The following is a 23610-nucleotide window of genomic DNA, read 5'->3' as shown; positions in this document are numbered from 1 at the left end:
CACTTCCTGAGGTTGTAGAAGGTAAGAGACAGGATCAGGGGGAAGAAAGATCCAGTGAGTTTAATGGTGTCAGCCTTAATTCTTTGGGCAAAAGGGATTTTAAAACTACCCCTGTAATCAGGAAGAGTTAAACCAGGATGAAATCTGGTGAGGATTTGACCCTCCACCACTGTGACAGGGGTGTTTCTGCACAGAAGCAGCACAGCTGGGACACCCAGTAATATTTCCTTGCTCCTTCCCACCCTAAAACATGTTCTGCAGCGTGGTTTCCAAAGTTCTGGGAGTTGAGGGTGTGCGGGATACTCCTTCCAGAGCAGACATCTGCATAAATTGCCATAATAATGCCGTAAAGCAGGAGGAAAAGCAGTTTTCCCCTCCTACATGCTCTCTACCCCTGCTCATTCCCACTGCTCCTCGTAATATAAAATGTACATATTCTCCCAGCTTATGCTTTAGTGGCCACGATCCAATAAACTCCTCGAGGTTTTTCCCTCCTGCTCTCCCCACAGCCCCCTTTGTGCCGCCAGCCTCCCAGAGACATCCCCATCCCTCACATGAGCCCGGGCTCTTTCCCTGCTGGAGGAAACTCACACAAGTGGACATGGGGGGAAAGGGGGAGGAAGCCTCTTTGGGAAGCAGGAGAGGAGCTGGCGTGTTGTGAGGGAAGGATGTGGCTGCTAAGCTTCTGCCAAAAGCAGAGTTTTGAAAAGCTAGGATGACACTGACGCAGGAGCGGCACAAGACACCAGCAACTGGTTCCCATCAAGTGAGGACTGGTTGTATCTGCAAGTGTGATGAAGCCATCCTAACAGCAAGGTCTGGAAGGACTGGCTAGTGTGGTTTCTGAAATTCACATGGCAGCAGAAGACAAAACCCATTCTCCAGCCTTTATTCGTGGAGTTCAGGGCAACATAAACAATAATAAAGAGCAGGGATGACTAAAATAGGAAGGCTGGTTTTGCGGGCATGACAGGAGCAAAAATAGACATATTTTATAAATAAAGATGTGCTGGAAATCAGAGACTCCCAAGTTTCATGCTCACCAGTTCAGCTGTTCTGGCTGGGGGTCTTCTCCACCAGTAGTGCTCAGGGGATTTGTGAAGGCATAAATGAGCAGTAATATAAGCACATGCATGAAATTCCCTTCATGTAAACCAGCCCCATTAGTTGATCTGCTTGGGGATGTCATTTTAACCCACAGGCTCTAGTTAAATTAGGGCTGGGGGTTTGCTCAGAATAGGTAAAAGCCAGGCATTTGAAGAGAGCTGCATGTGTATTTTCATTAAGCCCAAGACTGTATGTGTTGTAGAAGAAATCAAACTACACCAGTGTGGCTTGAGGAAAGAAAGCTTTTGAGCTGACCTTCTTCCAGGAGAATGAATTCATGTCTTCAGGAGTGGGCAAGTCTCACTTCAGTGATCTTATCTCAAAAAGAAAAAGGCAATAATAAAATGAGAAGCGACGTGGAGGAGGGCGGTAAGGACAGTGGAGGTGATGGGATAGATACCATATGAGGAGGAAAGACTAGAAAAACAGGGAGACTCCAGTTTGGAAGAGCAAAACCTTGGGGCAAATAAAGACAGAGAAGTCTGAAGAGGTCAAGAGAGGTCTGCTATGGGCCTGGAATGCCTTTTCCCTTTTCTTCACAACACAAGAGCATGAAGAGAAATGTTCAGGAGCCGGGACTGAAGCAGACAAAAGGAAGTACTTTTTCACACAACACATAATTACATTGTGGAACTTATTGCCGCAGGATGTCACGGAGGCCAAAAGTATAAACGAATGAGGAAAAAAACAAAAGGGATTACACAAATTCATGCAACCTCCAGCTTAGGAAGTCCCTCAACTGCTGATTACCAGGAGCTGGGAGGATATGCCAGAGGAAGGATCACTTTATACTCTCCCTCTTCCGATATCCCTTCCTAAGCATCTGCAGCTGGCCACGGCCAGGCCCTAGTTGTTGCCCAAGGTGGATGTTTATTCTGAGCCAGTCTGACAGTGTTTGTATCCTCCTGGGAACTCCCTTATGGATGGAGCCTTAGGGATCAGAGGCATCTCTGGGAGAGATAGAGGACTGACCCCTAACTTTGTTACCTCCAGCCCGATGCGGTCACGGCAAAGTCTGTCGTGGCCACTCTTTGCTGATTTAGGCTGGTGTAATTGAGGCCAGATTGAGCCCTGGAACCTTCACAGAGACTCTTCCGCTTTCCCTGCCCATGGGATTAAGCACTGAAATCTCTGTGCTAAAACCCTCTTTGAACGGGGATGGCAGATAATGCACAAACTGATTTAAAAAAACCCCCAGCACTGGGGAAAGTTAAATATTAAAGAGCCAAGGCCCAGTTTTAACTGCTGCTGCCATCCCTCCTTCATCTCGTGCCAACTGCCTCCAGGATACATGTGCTGACACTGAATTTCTACCTCACAAAAGCGGCCGCAGCATGGGCTTTAAAACTCAGCCCATTAATACTGGGATAGGAAGCAGAAAAATAGAACAAAAGCAGCGAGAGACTCCTCCAGTTCCCACTCTGACCATGCCCGATCCATCTCTGGAGCATCACAGGCCATGCTACCCCTGCCCCAGTGAGGCATTTTGCCCCTTTGACTTCCCAACATTAGTTGGTCTAAAATATTTTGCTGCCCGCTTTGCCCTGCTGTAACTAAACTATAATTTTCCCTAGCAGAGAGGAGGGATTTGGGAGAAACATCTGGTCTCATTTCATCAGGATAACAGCTCCGTCTCTATTTATACACGCGCTGGGATCGTTGTGGCTCTCAGCTGTTCTTCTCCCGACAGCCCCTTTCAAGCTGCCGTGTCCTGCTCCGTTGGGGCAGGCATCGGGTTGGGGCCAGCCTGCTGCCACGTGAAACAGGAACCAGGCCCAAAAATGTGGGCTTGTGAGAGCTTGTCCTCTCCACACTTGGGGCTTGCTGTCTGCTGGGCTGGTGACAATGTGCCTTGATGGATGGTTGCTCCTGTCCTTCTATCCTGCTGGAGAGAAAACAGGGAAAACCTGTCTGACTAGAGAGTTTGTTGGAACTGGATGATGTTTAAGGTCCCTTCCAACCCAAACCATCCTATGACTGGGAAAATAATTTTCTCGGTAATCCCAGAGACTTTGCTGGTCAGGGATCAGGCCTGCCATGAGTCAGCCTCATTGGTCTGAATACACAAACTGGCTTTTCTCTGAGGTGTTAGCAAATAAACTGTGACCCTGCCGACACACGGGAGGCTCGGGGACTCTGCTCGGGAAGGCAGCACGTCCTACTTAATTCACCGCAGTGGGGAAAATCCGCTCTGCTGCCTCCACTCCAGTGCTCGCAAGACATCGCATCTCATCCGGCGCGTTCAGAAAAACCCTCAAGTCAAATGGCCAAGTACCTGGAAAATCAGCACATCGCACGTTCAGCAGCGCAAGTCACCGTCTGAGAGGAACGCTCACACCGTGAATGATGATGGCGTGTGGGTGGGCATTAATCATCTCAAGCAAGTCTGTCCCACTGCCCTGCTTTTCCCTCTGCTCCCATCCTGATCTGCTCAGAGCCCCACGTGCCCCCGACACGCAGCTATTTCAGCATCACTCCCCCTCCTCTTCTCATATGTTATTATTCGTATATAATGAATAATCATTCATTGATTATTTTCTTACCCTCGGCTGCTAGAGGAGGAACCGCTCAGAGACCCCAGGCTTTGTAACCCGAATGAGACCAGCGTTTTCAGATGCTCCTATTGATTGTACTAAGGTTGCAAACTCCCTGGAGCAGGGTTGAATTTCACCCTCTGATGTGATCCTGCCCCTCCGAAGTACTCCTTCAGAACACTGTTCTCAGCTGTGACCTGAGGTTGAGTAGATCAATATTTGTTGACTCAGCTTGGGTCTAATTTTCATATGCGCTGGGTAATCCAAGCCCGCCCGAAAACAACAGATAGGGCCTGTTGCATGAATCAGACAGAAATGTGGACCCTGCCTGAAACACCAGCCTTTCAGAGCAACTCGAGGCAGGAAATATGACTCAGTCTTGGGAGAACATCATCCAAATATAAACCCTGGTGATGCTGTGGACTGTTTGGGGTGAGGGGTGACTGGCTGAAGCCTTGTGAGCTCTTCACTTCCATGACTTTTCTGGATGAGAAACATTTTTTTCCCCTCATTGAGTCAGTCCTTTTGTGGCACATCAAGTATTTTTGCAGAATGTGTCAGAAGTGCACCAAACCGGCCAATTTCTGTGTAATTGCTGAGAAACGTTCTCTCAACCTAGGCAAAACTATTCAGAGGAGACTGAGGGAGCAGCCTGAGATAACAGCACCTTATCCTTCCAATAGGGTGTTCTTAGGGTGAAATGTGCCTTAATCCCAACCTCTTTATAAAAAGCAAATGTGAAAGTATATGCAGCACTAAGTTTAAATTTTTTTTCCGTCCTCATGGGATCTAGGGAGGAGGGAAATGAAGAAAGGCTGGTGCTGGAATAGAAAGGTCTGATTTTGGATCTTTTCTCTGGAAACAAAGCTCGAGGAATGGCTGGATGTAGCCATGCCAGGGTACCTGAAGTCCGATCAAAGGCTCTCACAAGTCAGCACAGGACCCTTGTTAAAGAAGGTGGAGCTGCTCAAATCCTCTTCCATGACAACACGTCCCCTCACCTTGCAGGTCAGGAACATCCAGACATAAAAAATCCTTCAGCCTGTGAAAAGCAGTCAGCTGGCTTTAAAGCCCAAATTACTTTTTTTTTTTTTAATTTCTCCTTTTAGTAGTGGCTGCCTGTCTGCTGCAGCCTCGACTTTAAAACAAAAAAACCAGCCTCCAGCAACCTTCAGAACAGATCTGTAAAACTCTCCAACTGACTCTAACAAGCAAAGGCGAGATTGTGACAAACCTGCCAGCTTTCTCTTCATGGGCTGGATCATCTTCAGGGAGCCCAGGACTGGCACTTAAAAATGTAGCCTTTGAACAGGTCCTTTTTTTGTGATAAAGCCAGTCCCCAGGACACTGGGGAGGTGACGACAACAGATGCTGTGATGAGTCAGTGCAGAAAAGGTCGTGGGATGGACATAGGGTCAGTGAAAGGATGCACTTACTGGACTGTAACTCAGCCAGAGAGGTTTGGGTTTTGTCTTTGAGCAAGAAATGAGGCCAATAAGGAAGGAATGATTTATTTGTCCTTATTTTCCTTGCCAGGCTCCCGGTTAGGTGACTTGGCTTGAACTTTGAGCAAAGAGCAATCACTAGATTTATTCACATCTCTAGAATCACACGGTTCTTCCTCTGGGCTGCCTATATTACAAATGTTACCAACTTCCCTCCTCTGTGTTTTTGTTCTCCCTTGCCCAAACAGATGGGTTCCCTTCCCTCACTGTTGTGAGCAGAGGCAAATAAACAGGCACTTGTGCTCTGTTGTGTGGTTACCCAGGGAGGCTGTTGTTTGCGAGCAAAGGTTGTACCAGGACACAAATAATCTCGTTTGGTGTAGCCTGGAGATGGCTCTTCACTCCAACTACAGCCGTGGGGTTCTCCACGCTGCACTTCCATGTTTACCACGGGATCTTTCATCAATCAGGAGTGAGCAAGAGCGCTGTGAGATGCTGACACTTCAGAAGAATGGAGGAGCAAACTCCTCCTCTCCCCTCCCAGTCCAGCAACCTATTGTTCCTTGAGATGTTTGAATAAATGAAGGAAAACACTGCTCTGGAGCTTGTGACAGCTCACACGCACACAAATGCAGCATCCAGCCTTCTCCCCTGTCCTGTGAGCAGACCCTGACAGTTGATACACATTCCCTTGCACCACAAACAGGAGCTGCTCCTGCCAGCTTAGGGAATTTCCTCCTGGACCACACAAAAGTAGTTGACCGGAGCTGCCAGCTGTCAAAGCCAAGTCCAGCCCTGCCTCCCACCAGGAGAGTACCTGCAAAGATGCTGGGTTGGAGATGCATCCCTGACACTCACCTGTGAACCTCCTGGGAGCAGAGCCAATCCCACAGGGTTGATGGCCATGGTGGGCCCTGGTCCAGGAGCAGGCATCATGGTGACATGGATGAGATACTCAGTCCCTGTGAAAAACACAGAGATGATTAAAGCTTCCTGCCAGTGCTGGTAGTTGTTCAGGCTGCGTTTCAAATAAGATGTAGGAATCCCAAAACTGGTCTATACGAAAGAAAACAGAGTCTCAGAGCAGGAAGGGTGGAAAATGGCTGTGTGGTGCTTGTCAGAGCAGCCCTTCAGCCCCAAGAGTGCAATCAAGATGTAGGATTGCGAGGAGGAGATTCAGGACAGTGGTACAGAGGCAGGTTGGAAATCACAGAAACATCTTGGGCACTTGAGAAGAAGCACCTGAGCAGCCACACCTCCACTGAACACAAGGATTTCAGCACATGACAACAGCCACAGTCAGAGCAGCGATGTAGCTTTGTGTTCCTGAGCAGTGTTCTTTCCTGAGGAGACGGTCTGGGCTCCCTTGGTTACCACGTGAGCCTCAGGTCTCACTCCTCAGGCCTTTGTTTTTCCTGCCACGGTCTCTGCAAGGATTTTGATGCTCTCTCCCACTGGGTGAGAGGGTACTAATCTACCTGGGGATTTATTGTAAGAGATGAGCAGCAACATCCCTCCAGGAGGTACTTGCTGCTCATGCTGTGCCTACGTAGCATTTGGGGCATCAGATATTCTACCCCAGTCAGTTAAGAGTGTCCCAGGAAAAAAACACTGCCATGCTTTTCCAGGAATAAAGCAGGCATTTGGAGCACAGCTGACAGCAGTGCTGTCCATGCAAGAGGGGAGAGAGTCCTGAAGGTGTTGAGCAGATTGGAGCAACACTGGGCTGCTGCAGCACAGGGACAAGACCAGCAGCACAGGATGGTACCCTTTTTACAGTCCCTATTCTTCCCTTAATTACAAGCTTAAGTGATGGCTAATAAGGATGCTCCAAAACAAATAAATTGAGCTGCTGCTGTAATTAAGTGGCTTTTGCTGCATGCAGTGAGCCAGACCCATCTGTGTGGTAGCTCAGCAGAAGCCAGGAGGGTTCTGCAAGGGATTCACTTCAATTGCATCTGAACTGCTTCAAGGTGGAGATGACTATCCTGTTTCCTACACTGCCAGCCAAGAAACAGCGGCCAGTCCCCCAGACAGTCATCCTGGGCAGAGGCACGGTCATTCACAGACATTTAAGTTGGTTGCACCTGCCTTCATGGCAGGTACATTGAGGTGAGACCTTCCTTGCTTGTGGGAGGGAAGCTGGAAGGTGGTGGGAAGGTGCATTTGTTTCTCTGGGCAGCAAATACCACAGCAATGACACTTGATGGCTGTGCCCCTGGTTTTTAATCAGGGCTGTACAGAAGAGACAAGAAGCAATTACTGCTGGCCATTGCTTATTTGATGAAATGAGCTGACAGGCTCCCTGTGGCAAAGTGCAGCAAAAGGCTTCTCAAGTTGTCCACTTGAGCTCACAGGTAAGGGCTGACGCCTGGCAAGGGCAGATATGAAGGACAGCGTAGCAGAAAGAGCCCATGCTGTGACGGCCCTGCAGATGTACAGCCTGAATTCCAGGAGCCTGAGCTCCCAAACCACAGCTAATGCTCCCACAAGCCTCCACTGTCCAGGTGTGCAGTGCCCAGTCCTCTCTGCAGGTACAGTCCAAAATGTTTAGGGCTTCCTGTGTGTGAGCGCACATTTTTGCCTGAGAAATACTGAGCGTCCGGGAGCTGCATCGGGTATTTTTCCTCCCACCTCTGTATTTTCCCTGGGTGTGTAGTCTCAGCACTTCTATGACCACGGACGCTATTTGAAAAAATCCACTTGTTCCAGAGAAGAGTCAGTTCATGGCCCTTTTGCAGGATTCCAATCCAAGTTGTGCATGGTATTTAGTACCAAGCTGGTATATCTAAAAATGGTACCAGCGCTCAGCTTGAGCCTGCTCCCTTCTCCTTCACGTCACCACAAGGCACCAGGGCTAGTGGTCATGGCATAGTAAGAAAGGCACTCTCTCTCTAAACAATAAAACACCACCTATTGGAGCTAATCCTGGAAGGAAGAAGGGGATACACAGAAAATATCACACCCATTCAGTTGCAGTGCATCCCTCACTGTGGCACATCAGCTGGAGCCCTGATCGGGGCGCAGATCCTGTCTCTCAGTCCCCCTGCTGTTACTTTGCTCTTTAGAGCTCTTGCTGGATTTCGTGAGAGGAAGCCACCTCTCTTCCTGATCCGGAATGCCACACAAAGGCGTGGTCACATGCAGACACGCTGCTTCACCTGCAGATAAGGACACGCAGGTGCTGTGATCACCTCTGCCAGCTGGGAGCTGCCTCCAGCACAATCAGCCAGCCAAGCCCCCCCCGCGCCAGAGAATACGCCTGGCATGGCACGGGCTGGACAGCCACGCTGTGCCTGTGGCACAGCCACACCCGGCCCTGGCCCTGGGTCTCTGTCCGGCAGCTGCTGTGCGGAGCAGTAACTGCTGGGTGTGCTCTGGTCTTCCTCTAACAAATAGCCATACTGATTTCTCCACCCCAATTTTTTTCTCATCATCCCTCCCCCACATACATTCCCATCTGCCTTCTGGACAGAGAGTTATTATAAGATGTTTCAGCCCGAGAAGCACATTATTTTCTCCGAAAATAGTTTTCTCCAAAAATCATGCGCAAATGGCAGCGCAGCTTTGGAGTGCGAGATCCCCAGAGGGGAAGGGACAAATCTGTGGTTAAACTGAGGGATGGAGAGTCAGCAGATCAGGGTTCTCATCCCCTGGCTTTGCGAGCTCTGACTCAACCCATGGCCCCTGAATATTTGGTTTCCCCATTGGGAAAACCGGTGTGGTGACACACTGCGATGGCAGCACAGAGCCCTTTTCTGCTGCTGGGAACCACCACAGGCTTCTGCAAAGGCACTCTCTCACTACCAAAAAAAAAAAAAAAAAAAGTAAAAAAAAAACCAAAAAAAACCCAAGCCTTTGGAATTCAAAATGCTCCTCTGCAAAGTATTCAACTGGTGTGGCTCACTGGAGCTGCAAAGATCTACTTAGATACTCTAAATATTTACCCAGCATTTTTATATTTACCCAATATTGAAAGTGCTCAGTGCCCAGTCCCCTGGGGATGCACAGCTGTGCTGGGAGCAGGACTGTGAGGAGCTGCAATGACCCTGCTGCCTCTCCAGTCCCCCCAAGCTGGGACAGAGCATCCTTTCTTTTTTCCCATCTTCTTTTCCCCATCATTCATCTCTCCCCTTCAGCACCCTCTGGTTCCCCCAGGTGTGCCTGAGCTCAGCCCACACAGGGCTTCCTTTGCTTTCCCCCCAAGCCCAGCATTGAAGATCTTTGCTCCCACACCACCATGCTGGAGCACTCCAAAGGTACTCCTTGGCTTTAGCTGTAAGAGCTTTATGAAACACTGCCCTGGCAAGAGGATGGTAGAGCCTTCTCTGCTGCAGGCTCTGCTGTTCATCCCTGGACAAGCCTCCTGAAGAGGAGATGCTCAAGGCTGCCGAAGTGGCAGAGCTCCTGGTCATGGGATGCCCCATGCCCTCCTCTGCAGCCCCACAAGGTACAGCGATCACTGCAAAGGCTTGTGGTGTTTATTGGATCACCGAGAATAATCTAATACCTTCACACTGGGGAAGGAAATTGCGTCATGTTTCTCAAGGGAGCTTGTACCTGCCCTGCCTGGCTCCAGGATTTGCTGTTCCTCTGCTCCCCTCTTTCAGCTCCAATCATCTCCCTCTCCATAACCTACTCTACTTTGGATCTCTCCTTGTCCCCTCTACAAACACTGACAGGGTAGTGGCCACCAGCTTCACACACCAGAGAAAGCCCTGCTCTGGGAATTCGATAGTGCTTCCAGCCCCCTCTCCAAACCCTGTGCTGTGGCCATTTGCCCTGAAATCCTCTTTAACATGAGAACCCGCTTATTTCTTTTAGCATTTGGGCAACACCTTACAACAGCATAAGCCCTGCTTTGCAGTCAGCCACTTTAAATGCTGCATTAGCAAGAAAAAGTTACCTCTGTTCACTGACACCTCTCCAGGCTCTTACCAAGGAGAACAGAGAGTCTCGGACTCCCTTTAACAAGGGTGGACACTGAATTGACACAGGTGACTCGGCCAAGATCTTTAGGAGGAGAAGCAGCAGCAGAGCTGGAAGATGTTGTAAGTCCCATCCCAGTGACCTTACCTAAGAACAGAACAGAAACAGAAGTTACGTGCATGTTGCAAAAGGTGTAGAAGACTGAAGAAAAGAGGAAGGTCAAATCCAGGATGCAAGGCAGCGTGATGTTCAGATCTCCCTCCCGTCCCACATGTCACTTACAGTGTCTGCCAGCCCATCCCAGCCTACACGCCCACCACGGTGGAGTGTTCAGGATGTTTGCCATTGTCCTTGAAAAAGCAGAGCTCTAAAAATGTGAGGTTTTAATTTTTCCCAAATATTTGCACTGGGGAAAGGGGATGCCAAGCTTAAAATCCAAAAGGCCTCGGGTACCTGCACCCCCTAGGAGCTAAAAATCCACACGAGTCTCCTGCAATGATCAAAGACTAAAAGAAAAAACATCCCAAATGGAAGCATAGCACAGAACTGTCCCAGCACTGCTGCTCCTTAATGCTTGCTGCCCATTTCCCACCGCCTCCCATGGGACAACATCCCCTGTATTGGGAAGACCATGTGGAAAATCTGCCGGGCCTCATGTACCTGCACGAAGGAGCTAAAATCCACAGAAGTCTCTGTAAAGATCCACCCAGGCCGGAAGAACAAACACCTTTCCATGCCTGGGCGATGCTTACGTGGTCCTTCTCGCACCGAGCTCTTCATGCTGAGCCGTCTCCTTTGGTTTCCCAGTCCGTGCGCGGTGTCTCTCGTGCCTTGATCACAATCCTGAAGTCCAGAGGGGTGAAAATACTCGGTATTCCCGGAGAAAGGCAATCCCTGCCCAGTGAAGCAGCGCGGTTGCTGGGCTGTTGCTGCCATCTTCTGCCCGCCTGGAACTCCGCCGCTCGCAGCTGCCCCCGCCTCGGCCCATGCCGGGGGAAAGGCGCTGAGGAAAACGCACGGGAGTTCAGGAACGGGCTCGTGGTCCCTCATGGGCCAGTGTGGGGGCAGATCCAGGTGTGTGCCGTGCAGGTTGCCCCCTTCGAGCCTTGGCACCGTGGCTGTGGATGCGGACGAGGGGATGGCGAGCGCTGCCGATGGAGGAGGCGCAGGCTCTGCCTGAGGAGCCACATGCGGGAGGGGAAGGCAATAAATACGCGCAGCTAATGCAACTGCTAAGTGGACTGTTACTAGACACAGCGTGAGCCGTTCACGGTTCCTCCTGAAAACACAGGGAAATCAAATGTTTAATTCAGAGGGAACAGCAGGACTGCGCGGTTTCTCTCCTGACACCCATCTAATAAGGGGTTTTTTTTGGCAGGGAAGCAGAGGAAGTGGTGTGACTGGCGCTAAAGCTGCGGCAGCAGAGCGTGTCGTTGATCAGAAGGTAAGGATACAAAGCCATTGTTTTCCAGAACTGCAAGGACTTTTGTCTCTTTGTTCAGGGCTTTAGTTCTGCCTCACAACCCTCAGATTACTTTTTTCCCCCTTACCCTGTCATTTTTGGCAGAGTGGGATGCTTGGGGGAAGCTTTTCCAAACAGCGGGCTGTTAAAAGATGTAAAAAAACCTACTAAAACAAACTTTTTCAGATACTAAGCCCCACCATGGGTTCAGCTCAACAGATCTTTGGCCCCATCCCTCCTTGGGATTCGTTGTCACAGGTCTTTAAGCAGATGCTGTAGCAGATCCCTGCAGGTGTTGTATGAGGACGTGGTGCAATTGCCAGCCCGCTGTGGCACAATCTCACTGGTTCTTGGCCACGGGACGTGGACTCAACCAGGGTAAACAGCAGCAGCAGCTGCTCGGGGGGCAGCACATGAAGCATAATTCTACACCTGGGTATTTCAGCTGTCAGAAATTGTCAAAAAAGCTGGCATCTGGTCTCTTTGGCATGTATCTGTGTAAGCTGAGGTGATCATTTCAGGTTTGCACCTTGATTTTCCCTCCCTCTAAGCAGGGGAAAGCATGCAGGTCCCACAGGGGTAAGGATTGCACAGCGCCCGGGTGGGTGCAGCCTGTGAGAGCTTCAGTCAGCAGCCCTGACCTGTTGAATTTCAACAGTCTGAAGGTGTCGGGGGCTGCAGGAAGGGCAACTCTTACAAACTAAACCCACACAGATACAGTGCAAACTTCAGAACTATTCAACACCAACTTTCTACACAGAATTTGACATTCCTGGTGAACCTGTTCAGTGCCGAGACACCACAGGCCACGTGCAGTGGTGAGTTAATTCCCCACTCCCCTCGGTGGGAAGCATCCTGAGCAGGCCCTGTCACGAAGCTGTCTCACCACAGAGGAGCTCCGTGTCCGCGTGTCTCCCCTGATGGGCTCCAGGGCAGCAGCTCTGGTTGTGAGCAGCAGTGTCTGTGCCACTTAGCCTTCACCAGGGAGCTGTAGCGGGGTGTCCAACTCCTGCAATTTTTGGCAGCAGCCGCCAGCTGAAATGCCAAGTTCTCCATTCCTCTGGAACACGGGAACATCCCCTGACAAAGCCATTGAAATGAAGCAATGTCTCTCTGACAGAGAGATGGCAGCAGAGGAGGGGGCAGGCTGCAGGAAACATTTCTGTACCATGATCCACGCCACCCTCCTCCTCCTGCTCCACAGCAGAGGCAATTATATGGGCTGTCTGGATGGTACAGGAGTGACATTTTCAGTACAGCCTGGAGTTAATGTACTCCTGCTTGTAAAGTCAGCAGCAAACACGGGTCCTTGCTTAGCAGAACGTTTCACTTCACTACATCAGAGCTTTGTGCTGGGGCAGAGGGAAAGGGATGGGGCTCCTTTCTGCAGACGTCCTCCTCGGATGGCAGTACCCAGCAGATCCCTGGTGGCAGAGGGGTTCCCACAGCCTGGAAACATTGTACCTTTCAGAAGTCAGGGCACGTTTTTCCCACTGTGCCATATGCACATTTAAATACGTACAGAGAAAGAGTTGGTCACACCCCAGCTTCCCACTTGCTTGAGAAAAACCTCAGTCATCCCGCCTGAGGTGCTCTGTGCTTCTCTGAGCAGAGCAGCTTTTGCAGGGCTGCTGGGTGTGCCTTCAGTCTCAGGTGACAGTGGCAGCTGGGGATGACACTGAACGTGAGCTGGCTCCGAAGGGCAGCACAAGCCACAGCATGAACTGCAGCTGGAGCAGAGGGGAGGTGAAACACTCACAAGCAGCAGAGCAGTTGGCACGGCCATCGAGGCCATCAGTGGGGACAGAACCACAGGAAGGGTTGGGTTGGGAGGCACCTTCAAGCTCATCTCATTCCAACCCCCTGCCATGGGCAGGGACACCTTCTGCTATCCCAGGCTGCTCCAAGCCCCATCCAACCTGGCCTTGAACACCCCCAGGGATCCAGGGGCAGCCACAGCTTCTCTGGGTAGCCTGTGCCAGGGCCTCCCCACCCTCCCAGGGAAGAATTTTTCCCCATTATCCCCTCCTCTAAGCATCAAGGAAGCTCTGGAAAGTTGCACTGAAGTAAAAGCCCTCCTCAGCATGTAGGTTATGCCTCAACACTACATGCAAGACCTCCAGCAGGTCCATCTTCTTTCCTCACTCTCCTTGCAGGTTCATGTGGGAGGGCAGGATTGTGAGAGTGGATTTTGCAAGAAGAAAAACCCTCCTCTTCCCCCTAACCTGTTGCTTCTGAAGAACCTTTTGTGCTGTGGGAGAATTCCAAGTCCCTACCAGGAGGATGCTTTTTCCAGTTCTTCCTTTATCTTCTCCATTCCCCAGCAATACCCATCCCCATGTTGGAGCACTCTCCAAGCTTGAAGGGGTAAGCACGGGGAAGGCTCCTCAGAATTATTCTAGCAAATCTCCTTCTTTTTTCCTTCGTAGAAACAGAGTTTTGTGAGCAGCACAGGAACTCCAGAGTCCTGGTTCTCTAAGAAACAAAAATATTAAATCAAGAAATCCCATTTTCCCCTCACCCTTTTAAATCTTCTCTCATTGGGTTGGAGCCAGGGAGTCATTAACTCCTGGATGGGTACAGCAAGGCCAGAATTGTGATGTGCTTAGTGGCAATGCCATAAAGACCCGCTCATTCCCATACCAAGGGGCTTGTGTTCTTAAAGAATAATGTGTTGGGATAATGCTTCAGAAGTGGATTAGTGGATCCCAATGCTCCTTCATTTGCATTTCCCCCCCAGAGCACATTTGATGGCGTTCAAATCATTTTTTTACTTATTCAATGGTATTTTAATCCTTAAGTAATGGCTCAGCTCCACAGAAATATTTACATAGCCACCATCCAGCACACTCAAGGATGTAGAGCAGAGGAATACCCAGGAGCTGGTCTGGTCCTGCATTATTTCACTGCCAGCAGTGGGTCCCAGGAGTGGAAAGCCCAGACTCTGATACAGACTTCTTCCTATACATCATTCTGCCCCTTCCTTCCCTGCAAAGCCCCACGGCCATCACCATAAATACCTGTGACTGAATTTGCAGCTAAATGAAGCCTTCAACCACCTGCTCCGGCACAAGGCCACAGGAAAGGTCATCATCTCCAGGTGTAAGCTGGCCTCTCACACTGCTTATCCAACCCCATCAGCAGGCTGGGGGCCACTTCCCCCCCCACCCCGGCAACAGCCTAATTCTGTGCATGGGCTGCAGTCACTGGTTATGGGAGCAGAGCACCATGGCTCATTTCCAGCCGCTTCTCACGGTTTGAGCTGTACAAAGAGCAACTGAGGCCAATCAGGGTCCCACTGGTGCCCATTTGGGAGCCACTGCCATGGCAGGGGTGATGCACAAGTTGCCCAGAGAAGCTGTGGCTGCCCCAGGATCTCTGGGAGTGTCCAAGGCCAGGTTGGACGGGGCTTGGAGCAGCCTGGGATAGTGGAAGGTGTCCCTGCCCATGGCAGGGGGTGGAACAAGATGAGCCTTCCAACCCAAACCACTCTGTGATTCTGGATCAGAGCAGTGCCCCAGCAGCAGCTGGACAGGAAGGTCTGAGCTGAAATGGGGACCAAAATGAGAACGATGGCAGGGTACAGATTTGTGTGTTTTGAACAGGGAGTGAAATCCATCCACCCCCAGCAGTGGCCAGCAAGGAAGGGACAGTGCTCTCCCGCCTTCCCTCCATGTAGTCTGCCACATTCCCAGGCATTTTTGCCTGGGGAGAATGAATGTGCTTGTGACCCTGCCTCAGTCCAGCTTGGTCCCAGGAGGGGCCATTACAGACACTGTTACCTTTATAAGAGCCGCTGCCAACAAAGGGACCCTGAGATGCCACTAACGAGCTGGCTGCTGCTCTCTGAAGCTTAACGAGAGAAATTTGAGCTACAGCGGACTGTGGAGCCACAACAGTCAAACCATTTCATCTGTCAGTGCTCCAGTTTGCCTGTGCTGAGCCCTGCTGTTCCAGCATCACATCGGCTCTGGCTCCACGAGCCGCTTCAGCGCTGCCTGTGCTGCAATACCCCTCCCAGCTTCCTTTTGCAGCAGCAACTCCGGTCCTGCTTGCCAGTGCCTGAGAGCCTGGAGGAAGTTCTTTAACTCCCATCCATCCTTTAAAAGCTTTGCAAATTCGTCTCATCACGCACAGCTTCTCATTGCAGAAGAAAAGAAGTGGGTGTTTAGCTTATTTCACTGGTAATAGCAGAAAATGGCTTATTGCAGCAAAGAATTTGTCCAAATAAGCTGTGAGCCGTAGCCTTCCTGCAGATAACATCCAGCTCATTTTAGTGCCCTGGAAGCACTCTACAGGTGACTGCTATTGGAGCATCATTGTACTTCAGATAAATGTGCTGCTTAAAGATAGCTGTCAGCACAGACTGCTGAATAATGCCTTCATTTTATACACTCAGGCTGTTCCCCAAGTTATTGGCAACACCTACAGTTGGTAGTCTGACAGCAGAAAAATAGTCAGCATGATTAGGGAAGAGCAGGACCCCGACCCTGTGGCACCCACTGAGCTCCCACGAGTGTTTAAGGGCTTTAATAGGTTACACCCAGCTTACTGCATTTATTAGTTGTCAGTCATCACCCTTCCATCAATTTGCTCTGGCGGAATCGTGTCTTTGGTGTGCTCAGGTCACACCACTGGAGGTTTCACATTTCAGTTACACACTGTACATACTGGAATCCTGAAGAAGCAGGTTTTAAGCCCACCTAACAGCATATATTCTTATACAGTATTACAGTTACAAGTACTTATCACTGAATGCTGCTTCCCTCTGCCATGTTTTCTTTTGTTCTTCCTTTACTCACACAAAAGAATCTTTAATCCTTGAGAGACTACTATATGTTATAGCCTTACCTCTCCAAGGACAGAGAAGCCTTTCTAAGGCTCCCGTTCCTCTTTCACGCATGTTTATTTAAATTAAAACAATGAGCGCCTTTATTGGCTCGTAACTCTCAATTAGTTTTCAGGTTTTAGCCCCTACCTCTTAATCTGATATATAACTTCAATAATAATTTCAGCTTAGCTCTTTCTTCAACAGCCAGCCCTACAGCACAGCAGCCTTTTGCCGCTCTACCTCTCCATAAGCCCTTGCTGTGCCTCTGCTGCATCCCCACCCATGGGCTGGGGCTCTATGTAAGCTCAGCCTGGGGGCTTGGCTTCTTTCTAAGCCATGAGTAGAAACACTGATCTCTAGATCAGCTCAGCACTGTCAGCCTGGCCTTAGACCCCGCTGCTCTGGGCCTGGCCAAGCATGTTTGATCTGGGTGCTTTCCCTGGACCAGATTCCAGCCTGGGGACTTCACCCACCTGGACTTAAGACCTGTTCCATCCCTACAGAGGTGCCTGAAGCCCAGATTCTCAGGGGGTGTCAGCACTCTCTCCTCTAGCTCCAAGAGGAGGTAAAACCTTGGCTACTTATTTTATATTCTAACGCTAGCAAATTTATCATAATTTGTTGCCCTTGCTGAATATTTTCTGCTGCCCAGGTGGCTCCTGGGTGGCATCATTCCTGGAGCAGTGCTGTTTGTCCCAGCATTTGCTCCCTGTGCAGCAGGGGCTGTGGTAGAGCTGGGTGCTTTCCCTTGCAGTGGCTCCGTGGGGTCTGATGCTCCCCTTCACTCCCATCTGGATGGCAGGAGGCACCCTTGGGATCTGTTTCCCATCTGAGCTCCTGTAGCTGAGCCCTGGCACCCTGCGTGGAAGCTCCTGGGTGCTGTGGGAAGGCTGTGCCTCCCACCCAGGCTTCCTTGAGCCGAGCTTAGGAGTGCAGCCAGCTGCTCGGGGGCAGTGGTGGTGGGTGTCTGCTCTTGCTTGCTGAGCAGTTTGCTATTGCCTCCTCCTGAGCAGCTGCTCCTCAGCATCACGCTGGGGTCGCCGAGCAATTTGGGAAAGGAGTGCGTTGTTGGCCGGGGTGTTTCACACCCCTGCTAGGCAGAGTTAAGTCGGGGGGGCTGGAAATTGTGACTACCCACAGGGTGTTGCCTTTTTCAGCAACTGTGAAGGATTTCTTTAGTTCCTCAAAATGTCTGGAGTTTTAGTACTTACAATCAGCAAAAATTGGAGTGGAATATCAACGGAGCACAGCTTTCAGAAACTCATTTTCTTTTTCCTTTCAAACTGACAATAGGATTTTAAGAAAAACTTTGAATAATGGATATACTTTTGAATAATGGATGTTTCACAGCCAAAGTCCCTTGACTTTTCTTTCTGTGCCTGAATGAGAAGCCTTTTAATTGCACAACACGTGGCGAGGAGGTACAAAACGCTTTGTGTCTTGTGCTGCTGATTAACTGATGCATATACTCCCATTAAACATTCAGAGAGGACTAAGTGTATCCCAGCCCGAAGCTGTGTGCTGTGCACGTTGGGTTTTTATCAGCTAAGACTCTGCCATGAGATGTTTTGTGATTTTCCTTGTCCCTGTCATGGCTGCTCATAATTTTCCTCTTTTGTGTGTGTGTGTGCGCTTCGGATCTTTTCTGCTTCTGGGGAGGCGTTCTTCCACCTGGAGAGCTTGTACCTTGTGCTCTGGGCTCGTGCAGTGGGCTGCGAGGTCACCTTGTGAAGGGAAGGAGACTGCTGAGCTTAGACTGTGGAATATTCTCCCAAATAGCAGCGGTTTTCTTTGCAAGGGTTTTGCTGAGAAACGGTGAAAGAGGTGCCCGGTGCCTGTGCCAGGCTGGATGCTCTGTCGTGGTGGGATGGAGAAGCTGCAGTGCATGGAGCAATTGGAGCCCCCTGGAAATTACCGGTGTGGGATGCAGGCAGGGGAATTAGCAGGAGCAGCAGTGGTCTGGGTCTTCCTTGCTCTCGTTCCATCCTGTTGCTGTCTGTCCTTGGAGCTGGCTCTTGTCCAAGTTAATTCAGCTTTCATGAAAGTTTAACTGCTGCAGAAGGGAAAAGGCAAGTCACCGTGCCCGTGAAAAATGTAAAGGGTGGTTTGGGGTCAAGCTTTTTTTTTTTTGTCCTCAGTTTCCCCAGTTCTTGGTGCAGTGCCCAGCACTTTGAGTGAGCCCAGATGGGCTCAGCAGAGTGAAACCCTGCTGTGTCAGTTCTTCTCTAACTTCTGTCTGCACCAAAAAAAAAAAAAAACAACCCCAACAAACCCCAAAACTTAAAACAAGAAGCTATGACCCCGTCAGCTCCCCAGTTTTCTTTCCAAGCCCAAATTCGGGCTGAGGACCAAGCCTCAATGAATAAATGCTGCTGGAGCCTGGCTCTGCCCTGCTCCCAGCCCCTCTCTCTGTGTTCTGGCTGTGAGGGAGCTCAGTTTATAGAGTGAAATCCTCTGAGTTTGGGCTATTTTAACTCTTGGCATTACCCCACAGAAGCCCTACAGAGGCAGCCTGGGGTGGCACAGAGGGTCCTGGGGGCTCCCTGCTGTCAGGAGTTTCTCTTTCACTGGGAGGTTTGTGTGATCCTTGCCTCTGCAAGCCATATTCAGCTGGATTTCTGGCTTTAAGCAGAGCTTGTTCTCTCTCAATTTTGCAGCTTCTCGCCTTGCAGTACAACCGCAATTTAGCTTTATTTCACAAAATTTGACATGACTGGAGAGCGTGATTTACTGGCCTTGGAGGATACGGTACGTGTAACTGTGGAGGGCGTAAGTGGCTTTTCATGGCAGAGGAGCCATAAATTGAGATAAAAAAAAAAATGAGGGAAACGTCGCTGTCCAACTTTACAAGGTAGCAGTAGGAGCAGGACACAGCCGAGCGATCTGTAGCTGTCACGGCTCTTTATTGCCCCTGATTGCCTGGAATAAAGCTCCTCCGTGGCTCACACAGGCAGGGCACCGGCGTTCGAGTGTCTGGCGAGACACAAGGTGGCAATGTTTTCAAAAGGACGCCCTGGAACTCCTCGGGGCCGAAGATTTCCAGCTGATGAGTTTTCCTCGCTCTGGCACTTGGTGGACGCCTTGGGAAAGGGTCTGTGCCCGGCTCGCTGCCTCTGTGGCCACCAGCAAAGGAGCCCGAGGGTGAGTGGGGGGCTGGCGTAGCCCTGGGCTCGTGTTCCGACCCAGAGCTCGGCATCCCTGCCCTGCTCCCTCGTGGCACAGACGCCTGGAAGTGTCTTGTGGGTTTCTGGTGTTCCTTCTGGGGCTCGTTTTGACATCTGCATCCCCCTCTTTGCCTTCTGCACCCTCCGCACCTTCCAAGAGACCCAGATCCAGAGGGACATTTTAGAGCAAGGAGTAGCAACCTTCTCTTGATTTTTGGTTTCTTTACTTAATGCCACAAGCAGAGCTGCAGGGTTTGTCTCACTTACAAATTAATTTTCCGTGGTTGAGCAGGGAGTGGTGTGGGGCAGGTGGAAGAATCACCTCTGCTTGGTTTTTTGCGTTTGCCTGACAAATGTTTCCGGGTCCCTTGGTTTTATGTGTTGATTTTCAGCCTAAAGGTCGTAAGGCGTTGCCGTGTGGCACGGGAAGGGGCGGCGTGGCAGTCTCGAGGCTGCTGGTGCTCGTTTTATCCGCAAATGGCTGCATTTGCAATGTGTAATGATCTCTGCGAGGCACTTAGAAGCGAGATAAACATCAATTTTATGGCTGGGAAAACAGAAGGGGTGTTGCACAGGAAAAGGAGAGGACCTGAATACTGAAAGCTCTCCTCACTGCTGTTGGGTTTAGCTCTCGTTTCTCCGTGGGCCCCTGTGCATCCCAACCCCTTCCCGCGGTGGCTCCAGGCACGGGAGATGCTGCAGAGCCGGCCGTGATGGGATGCAGGAGCTGCACAGCCTCTCCTAGCCAGGACTTAGTATTCACAGCCAAGAGTTAGGGAGGGCTGGCTGAAGTGGGAATGAAGTAAGGCCAAGATTAGGAAGTTTTTTGGGATTTGCTTGGTAACAGGAGCTCACGCAGAAGGCCGAGGTCACGGTTCTGCTGCATCCAGACTGGGGATGTGTTTTGATTTTCACAAAGAACAGCTTTCTGCAGCTCTGTTTCTTCACCAGACACAATGCAGGGTATAAAATGCTTTTACAAATATGCCGAATGCCTCTGGAATGCAATTAATATTCTTGCCCAAGTCTCCAAAAATTAATAGGCGTGTCTGGAAGCTGCTGAACACAGCTGTGTGTGTGCAAGGGGGGGGGGGGGGGGGGAGGGACAGCTCAGTCCACCCGAGCTGGAACCGACCTCACGTGGGGAAGGAAGGTGCAGAACCATCGGTGGGAACGGGAGCTCACACAGTGGCTGCAGGAAGACGTGGAGTGATGCTCTGATGGCCGGGTCACACCCACGGCGTGGTGCTGGTGCTTGTAGGTGGGAGCAGACCCCATCTCAGCTGCTTCAGGAGCTACCCCCTCCTCCCACCAGGATGCCCGTGGCCTGGGAAGCTCCAAATGCCACACCCAGCTGGAGAGGGGCTCTCACAGCTCCTTCCCTTTGAGCCCGGGAGGGGTGATCAAACCAATTATTAATTAGCTGCCATTGAGCCTGATTGGGGATGAGGGTTCTCCCCATGTGGTGCAGGTGCTCAGCCTGCCTGGGAACCTGAGGCCTGGGTGGTTTTTGTTTTCTTGCTCTATGTGACACGAAGTAGGCTGTCAAGTGTCTCAGAAGCTGGCAGCACATTCAGGGCTGGCGTTTTGCTGTGTAGAATATTTAAGATGAGTTTTCACATTTTATGTAGCTCATTTGCTACTTGCATTTCTGCCCTGCGTGGTGCTCAAGACATCTCCGCCAAAAAAAAGTGTTCGTTTACATATATATTTCTCACATTTATAGGGGGCTGAAGCTCAGAGATTAACAAAGCTTCCTATCAATTCTGCTTAAAAAAAAATATAAATAAACCTAATCTCAGAACCGAGTAGAAACAACATATATCACCTCAAAATAGCTTCAGGTGCTGAAGCCACCTGGATTTCCACTGTTAGATTACAAAGGTTTCAGATCAGGTTGGGTTTGGTGAGGGGGACTGACCTGAGAGCCTGGAGCTGTCTGTGATCAGGGCCCTGAGGAGCCGCACAAACACACCCTGGGCATGAAGAAAAATGTTTTCCGCCTGATCTTGTTAGTGTAACAACAGCAGTGAAATCTTTTAAAGCAGAGGAATGCGATGGTTTAGCGCGATAAAGGTGTCCCTTCAGCTCTGTGACAAATGCTGTCTGTAGCACGTGCTGCCTGCATTGCAATAGTCCTGTGGCCTTGATGGCAGTCCCGGGGCACAGGCCTTGTGTTCCCAGGAAAGCTGTGACTCCTTTAAAATAGTAATTTCTTGGCTAGATGTGATGACGTTAGAAGGTTGTCCTTTTCTTCCCCTCTCTCTAGCCCATCTGAGCCTTTTATCTCTGTTTTATCTCCTGTCATTTTCATTCCCCAGCCCCTTTCCTTGGCTCTTTTTCCAACACACGTTCCTGCTCTTGCGTTAAAGTTGGTGTTCCCCTGCCCATTTTAAACCACTTCTGCTCAAAGCTTTATGAGAGTAGAATTTCTTACCTCTCCCTCCCTAGCAAGAACAGGAGCAGAGTTCCCACACGTCTCAAACACCAGCATCACAAGTTGCTGCTGTTTCTGTGCAAGACAAGCTCCCAAATCTTCCTTGTAATCCAAACCTCCCAGGTTAGGCTGGCAACAGCAGCCTGAGGATCACAGAGTTGGAGTGGTTTGGGTTGGAAAGGACTTGTAAAGGTCATCCCTTGCAGTGAGCAGGGACATCTTCAACCAGATCAGGTTGCTCAGAGCCCCATCCAACCTGACATTCAACACTTCCAGGGATGGGGAAGCCACAGATTCATTCTCTGGGCAGCCTGTGCCAGGGCCTGGCCACCCTCACTGTAAAAAACTTCCTCCTTATATCTAATTTAAATTCACCTCCCTTTTCAACGACTTTATGTGATGCTGATTGAGCCCCACAGGCTCCCCATGCAGATTAGTGTTGTTGCTAGAAAACAGGTTGGAAACATCCCAGCAGTCACCTCTCGGCTAGAAACCTAAAATTGTTAGCCAGAGACCAAGTGGAATGATGTTATTTGTATTTATGAAATGTCCTATCAATTTGTGTATTTTTAAAGTGTGATCCTCGTGGTTTCTAGGGATCCTGCCTCTCTTCCCCCGAGACCTGACCTGTCCATAACAGACCTTTCACTTCAAAACCCCCCGAACTTTTGAAGGGCAGCTGTGAAGTGAAGAGGAGATGCTTAATTTCATTCTGCTGCAGCAGCTCAGCAGCACGAAGACAGCGCTGCCCTGGTTTGTGTTTCTCCCAGTCAGATTTCTGTACGGCTGAGTGCTGAGGGTATTTTTTTTTACTTGAAATCTTGAATTCTGCAGAGACCGAGCGCTTATTTCTTAGGATCACCAGGGAAAATTTCTCACTCTCCCAGCAGGGTGGAAATTTCAAGGTCTGAAGCTATAATGTGTTTGGTCTTTCAACATCATTAAAGGAGGGGGTTTCTGACAGTGCCACCACGATGCAAAGCAAACTCTCCTGCCTGTGAATCCCAAATCAGTCCGTGCCGTGGTGTTACAGGGGAGGTAATTTGGAGGCTCTGGGAAAGGGGGAGAAGGTGACACATCACTAAATTGCTGGGTGGCAGATGATGGACCTTATATCTAGCTTTTAATGTGGTTTTCTATGATATCATTTACCTTAATTTGCTGATTTTCTCAGTTTTTAAGATGCCTAGGGGAGTTCAGGGTAGGGTGTCCAGGCAGGAATCCCTGGTCACTCAGAGACCAAGGCCATTATAGTGCTGTAATGACTGAGATGAGGCAGTGCACCCTGCCCAAATTCTGCCCTGGGCAGTACATGGTGGGATGGACGTTATCTGCTTGGCCTGTGGCTGGGTCTGTGTTAAACTGATCAGGTTTTGTTTATTATTATTTAGGAAGTGTGAGGATGTATGGAGGAAGACACTTTATAGAACCCTGGAATGGTTGGAAGGGACCTTAAAGCTCATCTTGTTCCACCCCCCTGCCATGGGCAGGGACACCTTCCACTATCCCAGGTTGCTCCCAGCCCCATCCAGCCAGGCCTTGGACACTCCCAGGGATCCAGGAGCAGCCACAGCTCCTCTGGGCAGCCCATGCCAGGGCCCCACCACCCTCACAGGGAACAATTCCCTCCTAACATCTAATCTGAATCTCTGCTCTTACAGCTTAAAGCTGTTCACCTTTGTCCCATCGCTATCAGCCCCT

The 23610-nt window shown here is 50.2% G+C and overlaps 1 long non-coding RNA gene across 1 annotated transcript; it reads right to left on the bottom strand.

Annotated features, from left to right (window-relative positions):
• Positions 1–1686: 1686 nt before the first annotated feature.
• Positions 1687–10156, bottom strand: LOC109145574. The gene is made up of 3 exons (XR_005602551.1): positions 10025–10156; positions 5945–6048; positions 1687–2992 (listed from the first exon to the last, which is right to left on the bottom strand). It is a non-coding gene; the product is annotated as an uncharacterized LOC109145574 (long non-coding RNA).
• Between the last annotated feature and the right edge of the window lie 13454 nt (positions 10157–23610).

Source organism: Corvus cornix, chromosome 8, assembly GCF_000738735.6.
Source record: "Corvus cornix cornix isolate S_Up_H32 chromosome 8, ASM73873v5, whole genome shotgun sequence".
NCBI classification, from domain to species: domain Eukaryota; kingdom Metazoa; phylum Chordata; class Aves; order Passeriformes; family Corvidae; genus Corvus; species Corvus cornix.
This window is presented reverse-complemented; position numbering and strand designations above follow the sequence as displayed.